This window comes from Nasonia vitripennis, chromosome 5, assembly GCF_009193385.2.
Source record: "Nasonia vitripennis strain AsymCx chromosome 5, Nvit_psr_1.1, whole genome shotgun sequence".
Lineage (NCBI taxonomy): Eukaryota > Metazoa > Arthropoda > Insecta > Hymenoptera > Pteromalidae > Nasonia > Nasonia vitripennis.
In genome coordinates, this window is record NC_045761.1 from 21,765,974 (window position 1) to 21,787,572 (window position 21,599).

Here is a 21,599-nt window from a genome sequence, read left to right on the forward strand (position 1 = left end):
ACCCCACGACGAGACAAAGAGATTCCGCTATACATTCGTATACATGCGTATTAAAAAAAAAAAAAAAAAGAGAAACACTGCACACAACGCCCACAAGAAGAGTCCAGCCCTCTCTTCTCTCCTTATTTTTTCCACCTCTCCCCGCAGGCGTCCGTATAGAGCGTAATTTACTGCGGAGAGGGGCAGACGGATTCGCCGCTCGATAAGGGGGAGGGATAGTTCGATAGCGGCCATCGCGGCTCGCGTGGGCGGGACTAACTCTCCACATGTGTGCGCGAGTACACATGTATGAATGCACACATTCTTAGAGAATGAGAGAGAGAAAGAGCGAGAGAGAGAGAGAGAGAGAGAGAGAGAGAGAGGACGAGTCCGGGAACCGGTTCGCCGAAGAAAGAGAGGACGCTGTCCTCTGACCAATAGCTGTGCCGCACCTTTGTGAGCTGCTCGAAGCATATTATATATGTGTGTGCTTCGCTGTGGTTCTTCCTTTTTTTTCACTCTGAGGTAAAGTGGTGGTGGGTATATGCGGTCGCGTGCGCTGGTCATTGTACGCGCGCAGGGTGAAGATTTCGCGGGAAGGACTTATCGTGCGAAGAGAGAAAAAGGTTTTTCGGAGAGTTTCGAATGTGGATCTCTCGCGGAATGAGTTATTAGTCGGGAGACGAGGATTTATGCACTGCTGTATTTTGGAGCTGTGTATGTGTGTTGCTAAGTGCAGCGACGTGTGGGATTGAAAGAAGTTGATAAAAAAACTTTCAACCGCTTATTGTCGATTATTTTCTGACAAAGCATATGTATTGTATGCTCGTGGTAAAAAAGTTACAAATTTGTTCCCAACTGGTTTTATGCATATACAAATCGACAAGTTGTCATGAAGTAACATATACAAGACTGTACAAGAAAATTTCCGAAAATCGTTATCTTGTTACTTCAGCATCCGACATTGAGAAAAAAAGACCGCTATATGATTGTAATTACAAATCAGCCTCGCCTCAAAAGTTCCTCAACCCGCGATAATTAATACAAAGTAAATAATCGCATATAAGCACCTCTCAGTTATATAATTACGTTATCTAATCGTCGTTCGATTCCGCATAAACACTTACACATGTAAAATAAAGAAACGAATAAATCTCGGCTCGCGCGCGTTTTGTCAAAAAAACTTTCTAATTGACACAAAAAACCTTATAATATCCCCTTATCGACGAATCTAGCCTCAGCCGAAACAAGTCCTAACGAGCGTTTATTCGAAATCAACGATGTGTATCTCTTGTCTTCTCGTAAAACTACCGGCATATCGATATCTCGGGCTACCTCTTCTCCATACTAGAAACAAAAGCACACGGCTAAACGTATATGTAAAATTAAACATCCAGCTGGGAATAATAAAATAAAATCCCCTGAGGTTGTGTCGTAAATCGTATATTATTCCCCGCAGGTCTCATTACACTCGGATATTCCGCTTTACTGCTCGTCTCTCGAGCCGAGAACGATTAGATAATGCGCTATATGCTCCGACGGTAAGTATAGTTTTATAAGCGCAGTTTACACGTCGTCAAAGTGGAGAGTAATCATCGTTGCATATATGCCTATACATATATACCAGCGGCTTCTTCTTTCGAAAGACCGGTGGCTGATGAGATCCGAGATATATTTTGCAAAAAATATGCGGATTATAGTGCTGGCCGACGGCAATAGTTTATAAGTGGTAAGACGACGGATGCGAAGAATGTCCTTTTAATTAGATTTTGATAAGAGCTAGATGCTTCGTTCTTCGTAGCGTGGATGGATTTTATTGTTTTTTTTTTTATAGCATAGAAAAGTATTTATTTTGAGACTATTATAACCGAAATTAACTGCGAGTTAACGTTTTTATTATTGAAAAATAAATTTAACTGAATTCTTGAAAGTCGCACTTGTTAAATTTAAAGTGCCTATAATTATTTACAATGAAGTTTTCTGTTAGTGCGTTTCTAGTCACATAATTACCGCAAATTCACAGTAATTTTCACCGGAAGTGTAGCACTTTTTATCGTAACATATTTTCTAATGTATATTCGAAATATAAAGTAACGTTTCGACTATTCTTAAAGTTATTTCAAGCTCAAAGAATGATAGCCAAAATTCGTTTAAAATGTGTATGGAGACGTCTAAAATAGCGCCAAAGTCAATTCCCTCCCTCATACATATACCAAATATACCGTCGGATTTCCCCATCGACTTACAGCTCTCCCCCAAAAACCGTGTACACCCCAAATTGAATTGTAAAAGTATCCATTTTTCGAGGCTATCCGTAGCGGGCATCTGCAGAGCGCCGTAATTTAGGGAATTTATTATACAGCCAATGGCGGCTACCGTCGCCGTCGCTACAGCCGCGTCGTCGTTGTCCAGCACAAAAGTGGCCCTGGCGCCAGTCAGCCGCAAAGGCTTTTACTTCATCCCCACTTAAGAGCTTTCGTAAAGGTACCTATAATGTATACTGTGTGGCTGTCGTAAACTCGTTCGTCTCCTTTTTTCATAAGGGAAGATACGATCGAGAGGTCAGTAAACCTTGGAAAGCGCTACAAAAAGGAAAGCTTAATTTACGATAATCTGATCTAAAATTTGTTTCATTTAAAAAACCAAAAGAAAAATGGATTTTATTAAACGACTTATTATTCCATCGGCTTCTTCGTCAAAAGTAGACTTTAAAGGTCAGCTTCCAATCGAAGTGTCGCAGATAATTCTGTTGAAACTGGACTCAAAATCTCTTCTCAAGGCTTCAGCTGTATCTATACGAAGTGGTTATCTGTCTGCAAGTCGGCTTAGAAATTGAGGAATCCGATCCGTCGGCATATGATAAAGGAAATGTTCCGTAGTTCTTGGAAGCATTCTTCATCTGGATTGTTATTTATAATTATTAATATCGTCATTGTGGACATTTCTTCGTACTGTTGGCAGTATTTTTTACTCCATCTTCCAAGTCATCTTGTAAAAAATAAATAAATATTTACACGAGTTTACGCGGGTCATACATTAATTTTACTGTCATAGGTAATATTATAATTTGCTACAGTTGTATCTCTCAAATAATATATTACATGTAATTTTAACTAGGAGAAATTTTATAGTTTTATACACAGAATTGTACGTTCTATCTTTAATTTCTAGCATCACGATTTTCATTTTATAAGTTCGATATAACAGTTTCCAAATATACAATCCGATATATCTATGACAAAGAGATAAGTCTGCTGTTCGAAATAAGCTTAGTTTTCTAATCTTAAACTTATCTATATAATGGTTTTGAAAATATTTTTCGTTCAAAATTAACAAAAGAAACCAAGCTAACCGAGCCAAGCTGACTGCCCATACAGCCGATCGTTGCAATCGCTAGGCCATTTGCACCTAATGAGTGCAACGAGAGGCGACAATGCAGTGACGTCAATGAAGAGAGGCAAATCCCGAAAATGGGAGGAGAGAGCTATGTCAGTCGCTCAAACGTGTTCGGACTCAGGTGTCGATAGTTCGTGAGACAAGTTATAGAAATTAGTGTGCTGAAGATTTATATATAGGAGTACCATTTATTAAAGTTTGATATTTTGAGACCTACGCATAAAAATGCATTAAATATCATAATCCGCGTGAAAACAACAGTTAATAGCAAAAAAGGTTGGTACAAATTGTAGTATATTCATTAAAGTGTAACACACGAACTGCTGCAACATTTTTAAAATTCCTTAAACTCAAAAGGATCAATTTGTCTATATCCGCACTACACTAGTTACTACGATTTAACACTCCTATATATCCAAGAGAACATTTATTACGTCAAATTAATAATATTCTGAATGGAAACCAATACAAGTACTAACAAACGATACACAGCAGAAATTGGATTCGAATATTTGATAAGCAATTGCAATCATTCTTTTATAGGAGGAGGAAACTATAAGTTTCAGCATACCTTCCCAGCTTCAATTGACGTTAAACTGTGACTACTAACAGCCGCATTGAGCCGTCGGAAAGCACAACCTTAACTGTATCGATACCCGAATCCTAAAAGGACTTCTCAAGAAGCAGAAGAAAGAAATGAATTTTTACAAACAATTTTTTGAGCCATCAGCATCTTCATCTAATATCAAAATAGACTTCATCGATTTGCTTCCAATTGAAATATCGCAGCAAATTTTGTTGAAATTGGACTCTAAATCTTTACACAACGCCTCAACTGTATCAACCAACTGGCAGTCAATTTGTAAATCTTCTCGTGAGTTGAGGCACCGAATCCGACGGCAAGAAGAACTGTCACGCCTTAGATTGAGCTTCAGACAGCGGTATCCAAGCTTTTTAGAAGTATTTGCTGAACTCGCAATCTACTGGAGTAGTTGGCCACTTGGCGAGTACGTCTGCAGGTTTATCTTTTACTGCATAAATTATCTCTTTTTGCTCAACCACCCACAAATTGAAAATCATTTTTAAGAAAAAGCATAAACACATTTTATCTAGTAGGTGCTTATTTTAACGTTAGAATTTGCAAATGTGACAATTTTTCGTTATTAGTTTTTTAAGAAAGATTTTTTAAGCAATAAAACCTGTATAAAGATTTAAGGCTTGGAATAAAATAGACTATTTTTTAAGGACCAGACTTGTGTGCATTTGATTTTAACATTTTAGTATTAACATGTAGAAACTTTATTTCCAAAATACGCAAAACCTTACTTCAACAATGCTTATTTCTCTTCACTCAACTAAAACAAAAAAACAAGAAAATCCATTCGCATAGCGCGTGCGGCTCTCGCTATGTAATCCCTGGCTCTGGAATCCATATTATCGGCTTTGTTTTATTGTCTTGATGCCGGCGTGGATCCATCCTCGTCGTTTCCACACGCGCGCACACACACGCATATACACTCACACGCCGAAAGAGACAAGAAGAAGAGGAGACAGTCGCGAGCGACGAGGCGCCATGGCGCCGAGCTCGTAGAAGGGTTTCCTTGTCGATCGCACACAGTCAAAGCGACCGAGCTCACGTATACACACACTCACACATACGTGCCGCCTCCCAGTCTTTATTTCAGCGGGAGACCTTTTTAGACTTATATTTTTCTCTATAGATAAGGCCTTAATTTCATTACTGAGATGCGAGGCTGCGGAGTTTTTTGGTTTTAGGGTTAAGAAAGCGGATTTTTCGACGCTTGCGAGTCTTTCAGGGCCAAGTGTAATATCGTGTGCTATAAAATTGGAGATGGAGTTGTGACTTACGATAAAAAATGCTTGGAAGATTTCATACGTGCTTCGCTCGCAGTTATAGAATGAGCAGGCCAAACAAGGTAATTTTAGCATTCGTGGCATACTACTATATCTAGACTCGGTGCGCATATTCTTATGAAGGGAATTGAAAAAGTGTATGTGCGCAATCTATCTTCGTTGGCCAGAAACACCGCGAGTTTAAGCGATGGCGAAATCGCTCAAGTGCGTATGTGCATTTTAATTAATTTAAATTCAGACTCGCAACACTGTTTTTAAAACAAAAAATGTTCGTTTCATAAGTAAGCCTAAAATTTTTAAATTAAAAGGTCGAGATTTTTACGACAATATAACGAAATACGCTCCTTTTTATTGTATTTTGAAAACTGCCAACCAACTTTTCTTACAATTTACATTCTTTCACCTTTTTTATTCGGGTATCATACTTTCAGTAGTCGAAAGGAATGCGTCATCACTCATCTTTAAAGGGTTATATCGAATTTGAAGGGGAATGCTGTTTGTTTTAACGCGGAAGATAAGAGAGAGAGAGAGAGAGAGAGAGAGAGAGAGAGAGAGAGAGAGAGAGAGAGAGAGAGCTCAAGTATCAGCCTAACCGGTGAAGTATTTCTCGAGCAGAAGTGTACACACAAAAGATGCGTCAGATAATAAAACTCTACGACCGCAGGTGCTCATTTAATCTTCGCAATAATTACAAACGCTAAAAATTCACAATCGAATGCCACGAAATTTTTCAATCAAGTCTCCGATTGCGCAGCTGCGAGCCATTTCTCAATCGCGCGCAAAACCGCCCTAGAAACGGAAAATCCACTATATAGCCTCTCCATACAACCTCTATAATATCGGAATTTCATTCGCAGGCGTTCGATAAATTATCGGAAAACCCAATAAATCAGCGCTTATACACACAAATCCCGCTCCTCTCGCGGCTCGATAAATTATATCGCAAACTCGCGCAACTCCATAATATACCCACACGTATATATACTCAGAAACCTGCACCGGAGTAGACGACGACGACGAATATTGTGCCTACGGCAACCCACGGTAGCTTCGCGAGTGCTTCTCCGTGTATTCGATATATATGTTTATACGCGGTATAAAGTAATCGCGATGACGCGCGGGAGAGCGAATCGAGGTCGAAGGCAGCGGGAGGTCGATCCTCGCATGCGCGGTACTCGATTTTCTGGGTTATACGAGAGTTTAATACGCCATTTTAGACGCGTGTCTGGGTGTGCGCTTTAATTAGGATGTGGAAATTGCTTGCACTTTTGTGAAGGAAAAGAGTTCGCGAGAAGAATGACAATTGAGAAAAAGAAATACAGTGGATTCCACAGCGCAGTGCTGTACAATTTCTTTTTCTACTCTGGTAGCGTAAGAGAAAAAACTTGTAACTTATCATAATGGTACATAACTTACGTCGTATAATACAGAGCGATATAGTGCTCAGATCCTTCCCGGGTAATAACTCTTTTCTCTCTCTCTTTCTCTCTCCCTCGGCCCTTCGCAGGTAGGGATTTCACCTTTGCGAGAAGCGTAATAGAGGCATAGCGTGATATAAGCCACTCGCTGTGCTAATAACTCAGCTTGTAATTAATTCGGCCACCCCTTCGCGGCGCAATCTCGCTCCCTCTCTCTCTCTCTCTCTCTCTCTCTCTCTCTCTCTCTCTCTCTCATCTCTCGTTTTTCATTTTCTCTCTTTCTTCTTCCCTCGTGTGCCGCAGCGAGTATACGTGACTTTTATCGAGCGTCACAGAGTACTGAAGTGGCTTGTCGTGTAAAAATAGAGAGAAATACTGTTATCATGCCGCTGGAAAACGCTTGCGAGAGAGGATTTACGAGGCTTTTTCTTTGAACAATCGCGAGCGACGGCGGCGACTCTTTCGAGTATGAGCTGAGGTGTGGGGTTGTTGTTAGGTGATGCTTTTGTTTGGGTATGATGATCGTGTGCCTTCATTACGGAATTGCGAGGGGAAAGTGGTCTTTGGGGAAATTTTTTTAATACCTCTGTGTACGTGCAATTGAACAATAACTGTAATGTACGTGCTTGAGAGGATGTGTTGGGTAGTGAAAATGTGTGCGATGCTCATCGTTTAGAGAATTTTTTCATTGTAGTTGATGAAACAAATGTAAAAATTTTGAAATATTGTATAATTTTTATTGAATTCTGTGTGAATGAATGAAAAATGCCTGTTTTAGCAACTGTCTGTATTTTAATTTTCAATATTAAATTTATCTAAATGCTTATATTACACTTTCGTATAAAAACTCTCGTCCCTCACAATATAATCGAAGCCAATCATGGTAATTAATTAAGCAACGCAACCCCTCAACACGCGACAACAAATGCACTTTAACATAAAAGGCGCCGACGGCAGACACCCGCATTTTGATTAATGCCGGTGCCGCGGACTATGCCGTCGTCCGATAGAGCAAAAAAAAAAGTCCCTCAACGATATCGGAAAGCGAAACTTGTCGAGTTAGCGCTCGGAGACAGCAGCTCGTCGTCCGCAGGCATTTTTCGACTCGAGTCGGAACACGGGGCTATGCTAATTTTGCGGTTGGCGCTCGTATAGAAAATGTCTTTCGGATATCGTCTTTTCCGCTATTTATTCACAATCGCGCGACGATATCCCGTTCTATTATACATTCAAAGCAGAAAGCGAGAATTACACTTTTAGAGTCTTCTTTATGACGTTTCTAATAATAAACTTTTTCTTCTAATACTCTACTGATGGATTTTCAGTGTCTCCAATATACCAGCCGTGCAGAAAAAAATCCCAATATATCCAAGCCTCTCATCAGCACACACTCAGCTCGCGCTTGAAAACGATCTCACTAAAAGTTAATAGTGCAGATCTAATCCCGCCAAGCGTATCTTAACGGTGTATTCAAGTCGAATTTAAATCGCGCAAAAAACGCTAACTCGATTAGCTGCAACGCGCTGGCAAAAATCGTCCACATCTCAGAAACTACCTGACCGATCCATCCTTCCGTGAGCTGGCTAGCGAGCAAAGAAGAGGAAAAATCCTCGTGCCGATTTTTCTCGATTCCGCCGCGCGCGCGAGTCTCATACCCACGGTTGCGGTTTCTAAGTAGGCAAACCGGGTGTCGCGCGCGAGGCTCTTACGGGATCGCGAGATGGTATTATACACACGTATACGTAGAGACTCGCTGCACGATATCGGCCACTTACAGCCATATGTTTATATGATACGGCGATATCGTTAATATACTTGTCGGGCGCGCCGCGCGCCGATTATGCAAAAGCGCTGACCTTAACTCCGCTACGAGAGAGAGAGAGAGAGAGAGAGAGAGAGAGAGAGAGAGAGAGAGAGAGAGAGAGCGCGAGTCTGTATGGCGATGAGGCTATGCTCGTTCTATTCCGTGTTTTACAGTAAGTGCGCTGGGGGGTATTTTTCTTGCGCGCGACGCACTTTTGTTAGGGATCGGGTTTGCGTCGAGATTGGCAGTAAACTTGCTTTGGGATTCGTTTTATCGTTTTCTATCCTAATATTTACTGTAATTTCGCGGTTTTTTAAATCGGCGTATTCTATTGCTAGTTTCAGCTTTATTTACTCCTCGTTCCTGTTGATGATTATCGGTGATTGTTTTATGAAATTTTTACGACTAAAATTTACCAAATTATTCAAAAGCGTCTCGTGCAATTTAACCACAACAAAAAGGCGCCCGAAGTCGTTATCAAGAGAAACGAAAAAAATAACGCAGGCAGTCTTATCCGTCTCTTGACAGATCATAAACTCGTCAAAATCTCGACAGCCCAGCTAGATCGCGAGCCCATTATGCAGAAAAATTGCATAACAAGCCGCCGTGATAAAAGAAAAAAAGTAGCCGCCTAGTACACTTACAAAAAGGGAGACGACGAGAAAGCCAGAAAAAGGTAAGAATCCAGTAAACACGGGAGGACTGCGGAGCTCTTGGGCCATTAATTCTCGCGCTGACTTCGGCCAATAAATCAAAAGACACACACACGCGCGCGCGCGCGCGGCAATTTCGTAAGCCGCGCGTATATTATGCCGTCGTTCGCGCCCATATTACGATTTCCACGTGAGGTACGTCTATAGCTATATACGTATATACAGCCATAGAAAAGGCTGTAGTCGAGGGGAGGGAGAGCCCTTGACTTCCGGTTTTAGCGGCGAACACGACTTTCCAATAAAGTCGAGCCACGCCGTCGTCGGCATCTGCCTACCGGTTGACCTGAAACGAGAGAGGCCAGGTATATAGAGACTCTGGATTCTCGCTTCTGTGCTGCTGCTGCTTATCTGCGCGCAATATCAGAGGCATATATCTGAGAGAACAGCTACTGACGCTGAGAGGATGTGCCAGGAGGAGGAAAAAAGGCGACGTGACGAGTTGAGATAGTCGTTGGAGGTGACGATCAGTGAAAGTTTTGCCGATTTTTACGATGATGGGACGAGTAGCTTAAGATCTTGAGCTGTGGGAGGGTTCGATAACATTGTCTATAAGAGAAAAAATGTTTATGTAAAATTACGCGCATGCATCCCTTGTACTCTAACGTATACGAGAGACCACCATTTTTTCTCTGACCTCCATTTCTGATACTTCTACGTCTCCTCGTTCTCTCTCTCTCTCTCTCTCTCTCTCTCTCTCTCTCTCTCTCTCTCTCTCTCTCTCTATTATTACTCAGCTCCCGCAACCTGTCATTATTTTCTCCCCCACGTATATATAGATCTACTCGGGCACTGCCCCACATTCACCGGGCTTAGGGCGTCCCCCCATGCGTATACACCACGCCGCGTGGCTCGGAGCTCCCTTCTTTATGGCGGATTAAAAATGCTAATCTCTAGCGCCGATCTTATCGCACCGACACTTATGATAATTTATTCATCTAATTGGCCATCCGAGTGACACTTTACGTAATACTCGAAAAACATTTTTCTCCTTTCCAAGATGTCATGCAGGCTTTATGCGGCGTTTAGTGTCTAGTACGTATTATTCGATTGGAAGGAGCAGGACAATTATTCGGCTATCGATACTTTAATTGATCGCATCTGTAAGAAAATTGATGTGTGAATATGATCTAATGCATGAAAGATGAGAGAAGGTATAACTTGGCGTAAAACGATTTATTATATACTTAAGATATTCTTACAAACAAAGTTGATTGATAAAAAGAGATTACATTATCACAGTTTCGCATCTATATTTTTAATAATTTAAATAAATGATTTGTCAATAGTATAATAGTTATAGTAATAAGAATAATAATAATAAAAATAAACTAAAACTGTAACTAACATTTTTTCTGAAAAAATTTTGGCGATATTCTTTTACATATTTTGCCGAATCGCAATTTCCACTATACGTTTTTCTTACATTTTAATTTATATGCTATAGTACATTTAAAATATTTGTTCGGTGAATTATCATATCAATGACAACCGCAGGTATGTCTTCTTCAATGCTGATTTTGTAGATTGGCGGCGTTGGGTAGGCAGTTGTTGGAAGACGCTTGAAGAGACGCTTGGGATAGATGAAGTTTGATTTGCGTCGTTAGAGATGGAAGCGTCGTTAAAGATGGCGATGCTTCGGTTGGCGGCACCCGGTCGCAGTCGTTGAGAGACGCTTGGGCTAAACAAACTTTGCCTAGCATTGTTAGATACAGAATAATCCTCGAAGATGCCGATGTTTCTGTTGTGGATACTCGGAGAATAAGTTACAGATTCATTGAAAGCACGCACGTTCTCCTTAGATCGAATGTGGAGGCGTACTTTTTGGCGCAGTGATTGGCTAGATTTACAGAGCGAAAGCCATTTGCGAGAGACCAGGGCGCAATTCAGTAAAGAGTCGTTGTCCAATTTGGACAGTATTGTTTGAGAAACCTCCACGGGTAGATTCTTCAAGATATCCAGGTCTGGTTGATCGTCGTCTGGGCAGATCTCGTTGATGACGGCCATCAGTTGACGAAAGTCTTCCATTTCTGCTAGTGAATTTCGGAGAGCGGCTTTTGCTTTTGAAGGCTCAAGATTGACTGACAGCTCTGCGTCTATGCAGGGCTGTTCAGGGGTCATTATGCCACCACTCCAAACAAACTCCGACTAATTAGAGTCGAGCGATGACTTACCCCCCAAGAATCTCCGATCAATCAGAATCAAGGAATGACCCCCGACCCGAGAAACTTCGACTAATCAGAATCGAGCGATGACTCCCCACTCGAGAAATTCCGATCAATCAGAACTAGTGTTGGGTTGTGACCCGACATAAACTGTACATAATTTGTCACATGTTAGTCACATGACGGTCGCAACCCAACACTAATCAGAACCCAGGGATTACACCGCACCCGTGAAATTCAATTTTTTACTTAACCACGCCATTTTATAATATTTTTCAGAAAAATAATTTTTCTCATTTCAACAAAGTCCACATCAGTTTATTTTCTTAAGGGATATACGCATCGAGCTATAGGAATCATCATGTCGCATGCGACCAATCTTACATACCTACATTTCCGCCAACGCAAACTCCGTTATAAAATAATTTTAACCCAAGCTACAGTTCTTTAATGCAGCTCGAGGTCTGCATATTCCGTAGTTTTCGACGACATATACTTATTTTTATATGACCTGCGCGAGCAGATGCGACACTCCAGTCCTGTAGGCGCACACTGCCGTCACGCACTGGCCAGCGAAAGACCTTATGTGTATAGGTATACGCAAACGTCGAGGTAGACTCAATGACACAGCGGAAGGTGGGAGAGAGAGAGAAAGGGAACATCGGACGGGTGAATCGGCGATAGGTGCGTAATTATAATATAAAACTCGCCGAGCCCTGTCGTCGTAGCCGTCGTCTCCTCTGCATCTCGCCCAAATTCCAGCTTTGCCTTGCTTCCAGCCGAGGTACAACTTGACTCCGAACCGCGTGTTGTAGTGGTTCTCAACATTTGCGATTTTCAAAGGATAATTAGATTTCGTTGCTGATTCATCTCTTTAATTAAGGTTATTCTACAAATTAAATGTAGAACGTTCAACAATTGGGACAAAAATTATCAAAAAATCGTTACCTTTTAAGCAAAGTTACTATTCCGTTGGATTATTTTATTTACAACCAGGGATGTTGACAGGCAAGCTCAGCCCAGAGGGCGTCTTGGTTATCAGCCCTAAAGCCGTGTTAAATGTGTGTGTGTGTATGTGTGCACGTGTATATATATATATATACTCACGGATATGCTCTTGCATGTGTGAGTTAGGGCCTTTCTACATCGTTCCGCATCCGCGTACGCGCACGCACATTAGTAATTCGCAGGTTGGCCGCACTGACTTTCCCCTTCATCCATGAGCGTGAACGTACGCGGACACGGAGCTATGTAGAAAGGCCCTTAGGTCACGTGATACGTATACGCACAGCGTATGCAGATTTACATTTAACACAGGTTTGAGCCTGGGAACCAAGACGGCCTCTAGGCTGAACTTGCATGTCAACATTCCTACCTAGGTGCATTTAAGCGCGCTCCTCGCATGCTACTTTTTAAAGTTAGAATTGTCAAATTTATCGCCATTAAAACAACGCTCCATGATAGCGTTTTAAGATATTAGCTACAGCAGCGCCATTAACCAGTCACATTTCTCGATTCATCAGAATCAACCAAACCATTTTCGGCCTTAATTTTCTGTTATCACTTTTTCAAAGAGGGATAAAATCTGAAAAATCCACGCAGCGAACGGCCTTTAAAAGAATCGTCCAGTTTTTCCGATCAACTAACCAAAAATACAAAAATCCGAAAAAAAAACAACAATTTTTTTTCCAAAAAAATAAAAGCAGCAAAAAGCACTTGGTTCTAGAACAAGTTGAGAACCTTCAACTCCCAGCATCGGCGGGTCCCGTCTTTATTCTTTGACTATAACGCAGCGCTTGATCACCGGCAACACTTCGATTTTTTCCTCGCCTCTCTCGGAGCATATTTATGCGAACACTGCATTAGCGCCAGAGCCTCTCCTCCTCGGGCTCCAGCTGTAAGCGCCACTTTATGTTTTCCTTTAAGTGCGTCAACCTCGCAGTAATATAACCGAACGAAAATTATTTTTATTCCTCAGCGACAACCATAGAATATAATTTCTTAAAACGATACTCTGTACGAGATTACAAATCTCGATGGAAACTCGCTATCATCGAGGAGGTATGCGATAAAAAAATCTCAAACCAGAAAATCCTAGCTCGCCTGCACATGCTACACTATATACATATTAAGTCCCTATTATTATTTCCGCTCCTGCTAAACCACTCTTATTACAATCCCGACGTCCTCTGGGACGATAAATTTTCCAAATTCACTCTTATATCTCAATCGCGTCGGAGGCCATATAACATATCCTACTCGCGCATAAAGCCATCGACAGAGCAGCGCAGCAGCGCAGAGCAGCAGCATCAGCAGGATAACCGGTCAGCAGCTATACTACCGGACCAGATCATTCGCGCCTTTCGTTCCCATAAATCCAGCCGGCGAATAACGGAGCCTCAGCCAGAGCCTCGGCTTTATGTTTGTTTTCTAATTAACTCTTGGCGCTCGTGTAACGAGCCAAGCCGGGCGTAACGAGCTCTCAAAGGATCTTCCCTATACGCGGCCGATTATAATTCCTTGCGCGGGCCGATTATCGCGGCTCCCGCGCATTTTCGCGGCAGTAGTAGGTATATACGTGGCTCTACGACGTCGCTAACATCGGGGATCGGTAATCAATTTCGTGCGCGCGCGGCTCCGCCGGAGAGATGTGGTAATTGGTATTGTTTCTTTCGTTCTTCTTTTCCTCTTTGCAAGCTGGTCGCGTCGGTAGCTTCACCGCAGAGAGCTTGTCGCCGCGGTCGAGCTGCTCCTGTTGCTGTGCCGATTCCTGATTAGGCGAGCTAGAGATTTTCTATCTCTTAATACTGCTCTGTGTGCGTGCGTGCGTGTTCGTGCATGTATTTAATAGAACTACAAATAATCCATGAGCGCCGATCGGAATACTTAGTTTGAGCTTGCATTCCGATCGGCGAGTATGGAAATAAATATAGTAAAAAGAGGAGAGTCGAGAGAGGCTTGGGTTACACCGGGGATGTACGGGGAAAAACCGTTAATGGAAATTTGATTAGATGTATTGTGAGGATCGGTCAGGATCTAGTGATTTTTTTTTGTTTTAAAATCCGGTTTCACAAAAAATTCTCTGTACACGCAGTTACCGCAAGGCGATAGTTCAAACCCGGGGCAAATTGCGAGCAGCTCGCCGACAAATGCCCGCATAAGAAAATCGCACAATGACCCATTTCGGAACTACCTACAAGCAGGACACTCTGATTAACGAGTCCAATCCTTACACACATACATACACCTCAGCGTCATAAATCAACCGATTTCCGCGCGATCGCGTGTGTCCTATATAAAAAGACCACGTGTGCATACATACGAGAAGCTCAGCTACTCGTCGCTTTGATAACCGCGAGATTTTCGTATTCCCTCGCACACACACAGACGCGCACTTACACACTCGGGTGTGTACGTTCTCGTTTCGCATATACTAAAACCGGTCAAGGACCAGCGGCGGCAGCAGCAGCAGTTCTCTCTCTGGCGGTCATAAATCCCGAATAACGGCGCAAAAGTAGCTAGAGCTAGCGAGCGCGCCCTGTCGGGGTTATATTCGCGCGCTCTCGAAAGGTTCATTAATACGAGTTTCCTCTCCCCGCGCGCACGAGTCTTTCTTTTTTCATATATATCTCACGAGAGAGAGAGAGAGAGAGAGAGAGAGAGAGAGAGAGAGAGAACTCTCGGGATTTTCCTTTTGCCTCTCGACGTAACGCACACACAGACACACACACGATCTCCCAAGTTTAATGCAAGAGCTGCGATTATGCGAGGTCGTTCGAGCGTAACGACCGGCACGCGGTCAAGCGCGAGTTTACGCGATTATCGCAAATCTGTCGCCGATCGCGTTTCGCTGCTTCTTCTCTTCCTCCACTTTATTCGCGGTGTTCCTGAGAGGCTTTTTTTCTCCCTGTCAAGAGAAATGAGAGAGTTACGCCGATGCTAATGAGATTAACCGTGTACGTGTATATAGTATAGGTATGTATGTGTACGGCGTAGTTTGAGGTATGTGGTCTGTAGCGTAGAGGGTTGTAATAATAACCGTCGGATGCGTGAAAACATTGTATATTATTGTGCTGTAATCGTGAAGAGAGGCGATAAAGAATTGCGGTCGTAGTCAACTTTGCTAAGGTTATTACCGATAAGAACGCGGGAATTATCAGCTCGATGAGCGTGACAATGTGTTCGTATGTGCAGTCGTCATTTTCAGTACACGATAATGTATCGGTGCAGAAAAAAGTATTATGCAATAGACGAGGGAATTGTGAGAGATGTATGTACAAATAAAGTAATTTTTTTTCGTTTATAAAAAAAGTCAATTTTATTTATAGCTACAAAATGTATGTATAAAGTACAGCGAGTATATCGCGTGGTATCACAAAGTCAATTAATAATACTGCGTTCGTACATGGAAAGATCCAATATTACAAGCGATCGATATGTCCGAGAAAATCAGACACACTATGTAGGTAAGCTGCGCAATAAATTATACGCTAATCCGTCAATGATCATTATAATTAAGTTATAATTCACGCGTGCACTAGTCGCAACGTTCTATCTGTCACCATCGATCACTCTTTCCACTACACACGTGCAAAGCGTATAATGTCTCTTCAAAATTCCGCAACAATCACGCACAACAATCACTTTGGCCTGAAAATCACACAGCGAATGAGCTGAAAGAGTACCAGTATCAGCAGCGTTATCGCAATGATAATATCCAATATCGAGGTTTGCTTAACCGACGGAAATAAATTGTACATTTGCTGCCGGCGATAGTGTTCGACGATTCTGGTCTTCAGTTTCGGCGTCGATTTGCAGACTGTCAGCCACGTACTGGAGACTTGTGGAGCGTTGATCAGCGATTTGTCGTCAAGATTCTTGAGGATCATCTCCGATATTTCCGGTGGAAGATTGGCGACGAAGTCAATCTTGGGACTCTTGCGAGTGACGATCAGTTGGCCGAAGAAATCCATCTCTGACGACGATCAGGAGACTACTGAGCTGTCGAGCTGACAGACTAGATATTTATAAGCCTCACATTTCGCCTAGAGGAGAGCTAAGAGGGTGGAGCAAGGGATGGAAGGTTCATTGACATCACCAATAGGGGAAGAGCCCCCTGAGACGTCGCAAAGTTAGGTCGTAATGCAGCGCTGCAGTTATCTGTGCGGAATGATGTGTAAACACACTCCGAGAGAACGATGTACCACGTGCTCGGAGTCACGTTTCATAACTGAAGATTATACGTTATGCTACACGAGTTTGATTCGAAAGTGTACGCAGAGATTGGAGGACGAGTTTCATCTGCCGTCGAGCCCAAGGTCATGCGTGTTTACATGTACGGAGGGTGGAGTTTTGCGATTTTTTTTTCTCCACTATATGAGTAATTTATGCAAAATTGATTTAAGTAAGAAGACACTACTGCTCGATAATTGTAATTTATCGATCAAGAGATTCAAGGTCATCGACACTGCAAACAACAATGAATCGACGTTTAATTACGCAACTAACGCTTGTGAGCCAACGAAATTATCGTTTGCTTTTCTTATCGCGATGAACGTGGGCAGTTGTCGCGGACGGCTTCAGAGAAGGATACACGCGTATCTATTGTCTTCGCTATCTTAAGTGATCCTAGCGAGAGACAAAACAGTAGTTTTCAACGATACGACAACAATATCGTTCTGTATGACGTGTGTGGTGTAACAAGCGCGTGTGGGTGGAGCTTCCAGGTATATTGGATTCTCTCTTATTCACATACCTATATCAATCAGTCTGCGTTTTATGTTCTGTCATTTTGTGGATAAAAATTAATATATTTCTGTATACACTGAGAAAAATAATGTAATAAAAGTTCGAGTAAAAGTTGCTATAAGTTCAGCAAAAATGACTATAATGCCTAGTAATGGTGGGATTTACTTAAAAAGCCTACTTTACGCCCTTCGTACACAATATACTATTATTAGATCATTTTTCTCAGCGTACAAGCTATAAATATAATTGTGAAAAGATCGCTTGATTGCTTAAACTTAAAATCGATCGCAGCGATAAGAAAAAAGTGATCCACCGAAAAATCCAATCGGAAGCGATACGATCGTCCTAGATGAGGAATATACCATGCGAAACAATGAACGTTATGCACACCAGGCGCGCTTGGGATTCCAAGCTTGTTATCTTCAAGTATCTGCGTTTCCTCTTTTATTTTGCCTCGTGATTCTATTTTCTTTACTTCCGTATTCAGTTCAATCCGTATCGTTGTAAGTATAAAATTAAATTCTGTCTCGAAAAATGTGACGCACGTACATACTTAATTCAAGATAAAAAAAATCCTTTGTATGCACCAACTCGAAATCCCGTACACACGGACGTTACAGCTAAGCCACCTTCATTTCCACGATAATCTCAAACAATTCCTGAAATAATTGCGATTCGCCTTGCGCTCATAAATGCACTTATGCCAGACTCGTATGACCGGCCTCCGAGTGTACATACACGCACATATACGAGAGACAGAGTGAGAGAGGGAAAACAGCCGGAGATTCCGCAGGAAACGATGCGAGATCGTCTCCGGAAAAATTAGCGCGACATACGCCGAGACTAGAGCGAGGAAATAAAAGCCAAGGGTAGAAGCAGAGGAAGAAGAACAAGAAGAATGAAAACACGCCGAGGAAGAGAAAAGTCTCTCTCTCTCTCTCTCTCTCTCTCTCTCGAGGAAGAGGAGCTGCAGCGTCACGAGAGATAAAGAGAGAAAGTGAGAGAAAAAGAGAGAGAGGGAGAGAGAGAAGCGTATCAGAGGGAATCGCTCGGTGCCGATGCTCTCACAGACCGCTGCGCCATATGTCAATGTCGGGGACGCATTTGCACGTATACGCAGCACGAGAAGGAGAGGCTCGATGACTTTATTTAATTCGTATATGTGGAGGCAGCGCAACCGCAATTTCCAAGATTAATATGCTGATTTCACGGCGTTGCCGATGATCGGCGATTTTTTGCAACGATTCGTTGTATAATGAAGTTGTACAACAATCAATTTATATAACAAGTATATCATCTCCCGCATACAATTAAAATACGTATATCAGAGAGAAGACGTAAGTGATACCTCCTCACACTTCAAGTTTTCAATCCAGTTACAGCCACGCACATCACTTTCCGTAATATATATAATATCCGCCCAGCGGAATATCGTACGGCTTTCAGCTGCGTAGTAGTATCGCGAGAAATTCGATTTTCAGAAAATAAGCGCACAACCGGTAAGGGATAAATCATCGACAGATATATACGCATAATATTCCAACTGGTCGAATTATCTTTTTTCGCAAATGATTAACGAGAGTATGAGCCAAGAAATCTCGCGCGCGCGCGGCTCGTGCGCGCGATAGTCATCGTTTTTAAGCATCGGAATCCGCGGACTGTGTTCCGGGGCAGCTCTCAACCGAGTCGTTATGACATATTTACGGGCTTCGGCTTTCAATAAATAAATTAGCGAATTAATATGTGTAAGTCTGTATTCGAGAGCCTTGTTATTGCTTACTTATTGGGATGTAAGTGACCTTTGCCGGCGCCGTGAATTTTCAGAGTGAAATGAGATTCCTGCAAGTTTAATAACACAGTTCGGTATATTTTATTCTACGGCATATCTCGACTCGTACGAAAATTAGTTTGCACGTAATTACGATCCAATTATAACCTAATTAAATACGAAATACTGGTACTAGCAGGAAACTTGAGCGAGAAAATTACGATTTTCTCATGATCGACACTGCTTTTCATTCAACTAAAAAAAAACTATAATTCACGGCCCAACATTATAGCAAATCATTCCATTCTCTATAACGAGCACCAATCGAAGGAAGTCTAAAAATAACTCCCAATAAATGATACTCGCCTGCAATTTACCGTTTCCCTCGTACGGCGCAGCTACCGTCGAAAGCCGCCTATATTTGCCAAAGTGAGCCGAGAGGGCACATAGCTCTTAGCCATGAATAATGCAGAAATCATGCCCGAGCATTAACTATTGGGTGTTGGTCCCTCAAACGGTGCAATATTATATATATGCCCATATGCGTGTCCGTACAGTCTTTCTTTTCGCTCCTTTTCTCCGCGGCGGCTCATCGCCCGAGCGCAATTAGCGGCGCGCAATAATTCAAACTGGTTCAATTAAGCGGCAGCGGCAGCACACTCGCGGTGGGAGAGAGTAGAGGTAGGGGGATTCAAGTATGAAAACTATCATAAGCTCGCACTTTCGACCGATAATTAACCCTCTTGTCGAGAGGAGGTTGTAATTTAGTCATTCGCAGAATTGCTTGATTAATATTTCTAATGGTTTATTAAGGAGGAGATTAGAGGTTACTAATGTAGATATTTTTTGGGGCTGTCTAGTCTGAAATTGATTTTTGCTCGGATTACGCAAGAGAATGTTAAAGTTGGGTTCTACCAAATATATTTTTTTATTCAATTGTAATATTTTCACAAATTTTGCATCAATGTTTGACATAAAAAAAGAGTAAGATATCTAAATTTTGAGCCATTTCATATTCTTTTAATGAATATGGCTCAAAACTTAGCTATCTTATCCTTTTTTGTTTTAAATATGAGGGAAAAAATATGTTATAATTAAATAAAAAAATGTAAATTTAGATTCATAGCAATATTATTTTATTAATATTTTGTCAAACAATATATTATATTTTCTAGGAGCAATATTATATTTAGAACATTTTGTCGATTTATACTTATCCTACTTATTAAAATCTTAGACAGCTGGTCTTTTTTAATAGAGATTTTGTAGAGGTAGATCGGCGACGTTGGCTAGGAGGTTGTTGGGAGACGATTGGGGTGGATGAAGTTGGGTTTGTGTCGTTGGAGATTGAAGAGTCGTCGAAGATGACGATGCTTCGGTTATTTGCTCGCGGAGGCATTGGACGGTATGAGGGTCGGCTGGTGTCATGGTCAGGCTGGTAGATGCTTTGGTTGGAGGTACTCGGAGCGTTATTTATTGATTGATTACTAATACGAACATTTTCCTTGGATCGTATGTGTAAGCGAACTTTTCGGCGCAGGGATCGGCTGGATTTGCAAATGGATAGCCATTTGCGGGAGACTAGGGCGCAATGAAGTAGAGAGTTGGAGTCTAATTTGGAAAGGATCATTTGGGAAATTTCTACGGGCAGATTTTTAAGGATGTCCAGGTCTGGTTGGTCGTCGTCTGGGGAGTGCTGGTTGATAAGAGTCATGAGTTGATGGAAAGAGTCCATTTTGATCTGTGAGGTTTCAAGAGCGGCTTTTGCTTTTGAAGGTTCACGAGTTATTAACTGCTCGGCGCCAATGCTGGGCTATTTATAGGGGGCCATTGTGACACCCCACCCACAAAAGGTGACACCTTACCCCCAACAGCTGACACCCCGCCCGAGAAACTCAAACAAACAAGGTCACCCCACCCACAAAACTCGATTTTCATATTAAATTCGATTTTCATAACAATTCTAAGAACGTTTATTGCCTCGATATAATCGATAAATCAACTTCAAAAAATATACTTCTCGCGTGGAAAAATAAGAATCCACTCCATATTCCACATTTCCCTCGACCCGTTAGACTATTCCACGCAAGATTATTCCGCGCGCACACAGAGCTTGTCCAAAAGAATTGTTAATTAATTAACACAACTCCTTGACGCTCGCGAACTTTATACACACGCGTTCAAGTGATTCACAGCACAACGGGTTCGAGCAGACGCAACTCCTTGACGCTCGCGAACTTTATACACACGCGTTTAAGTGATTCACAGCACAACGGCTTGGAGCAGACGCGCAGAGCGCTCGGCTCTTTCATAAAGACCATTCACCTGCCCGCGCGCGCAAAGACACATTTACATTTTACACGTAACGCCGAGTGAGCGCATCTGCCATTCTTCGCGCTCGGATCGTGAGATTCGAATTAATGAAAGAGACGGATTATCGCTTTAATTTGGCGCCGCCCTGAAAATATTAAGAAATTTTTGCTTGCAAAAAAAATGAAACGCATGGGAATTGAAAATAAAAATCGTCGCAGAGTACACCGATCGAGAAATATCGAAAGATATAGCGTATGATTCGAGCTGTTCACTGGCGCTCGGCGTTATAACGGTCGCGCGCAATCTCGCCAGTCGACTCGCTAATTAAAGAAACAAATTGTGCAAATGAGCGTTAAACGCGACATAAATTACAAAATCAGCGTATAAATGCACCGGCTTACGCGCGTCATTCGCTAGACAAAG

General features: G+C 42.0%; 1 protein-coding gene across 2 annotated transcripts in view; it reads right to left on the bottom strand.

Moving 5' to 3' along the window:
* The window catches only part of LOC100124032 (GATA-binding factor A), a 43,158-nt gene that overhangs the window by 7,407 nt on the left and 14,152 nt on the right, over nucleotides 1-21,599 (bottom strand). The window lies entirely within an intron of this gene.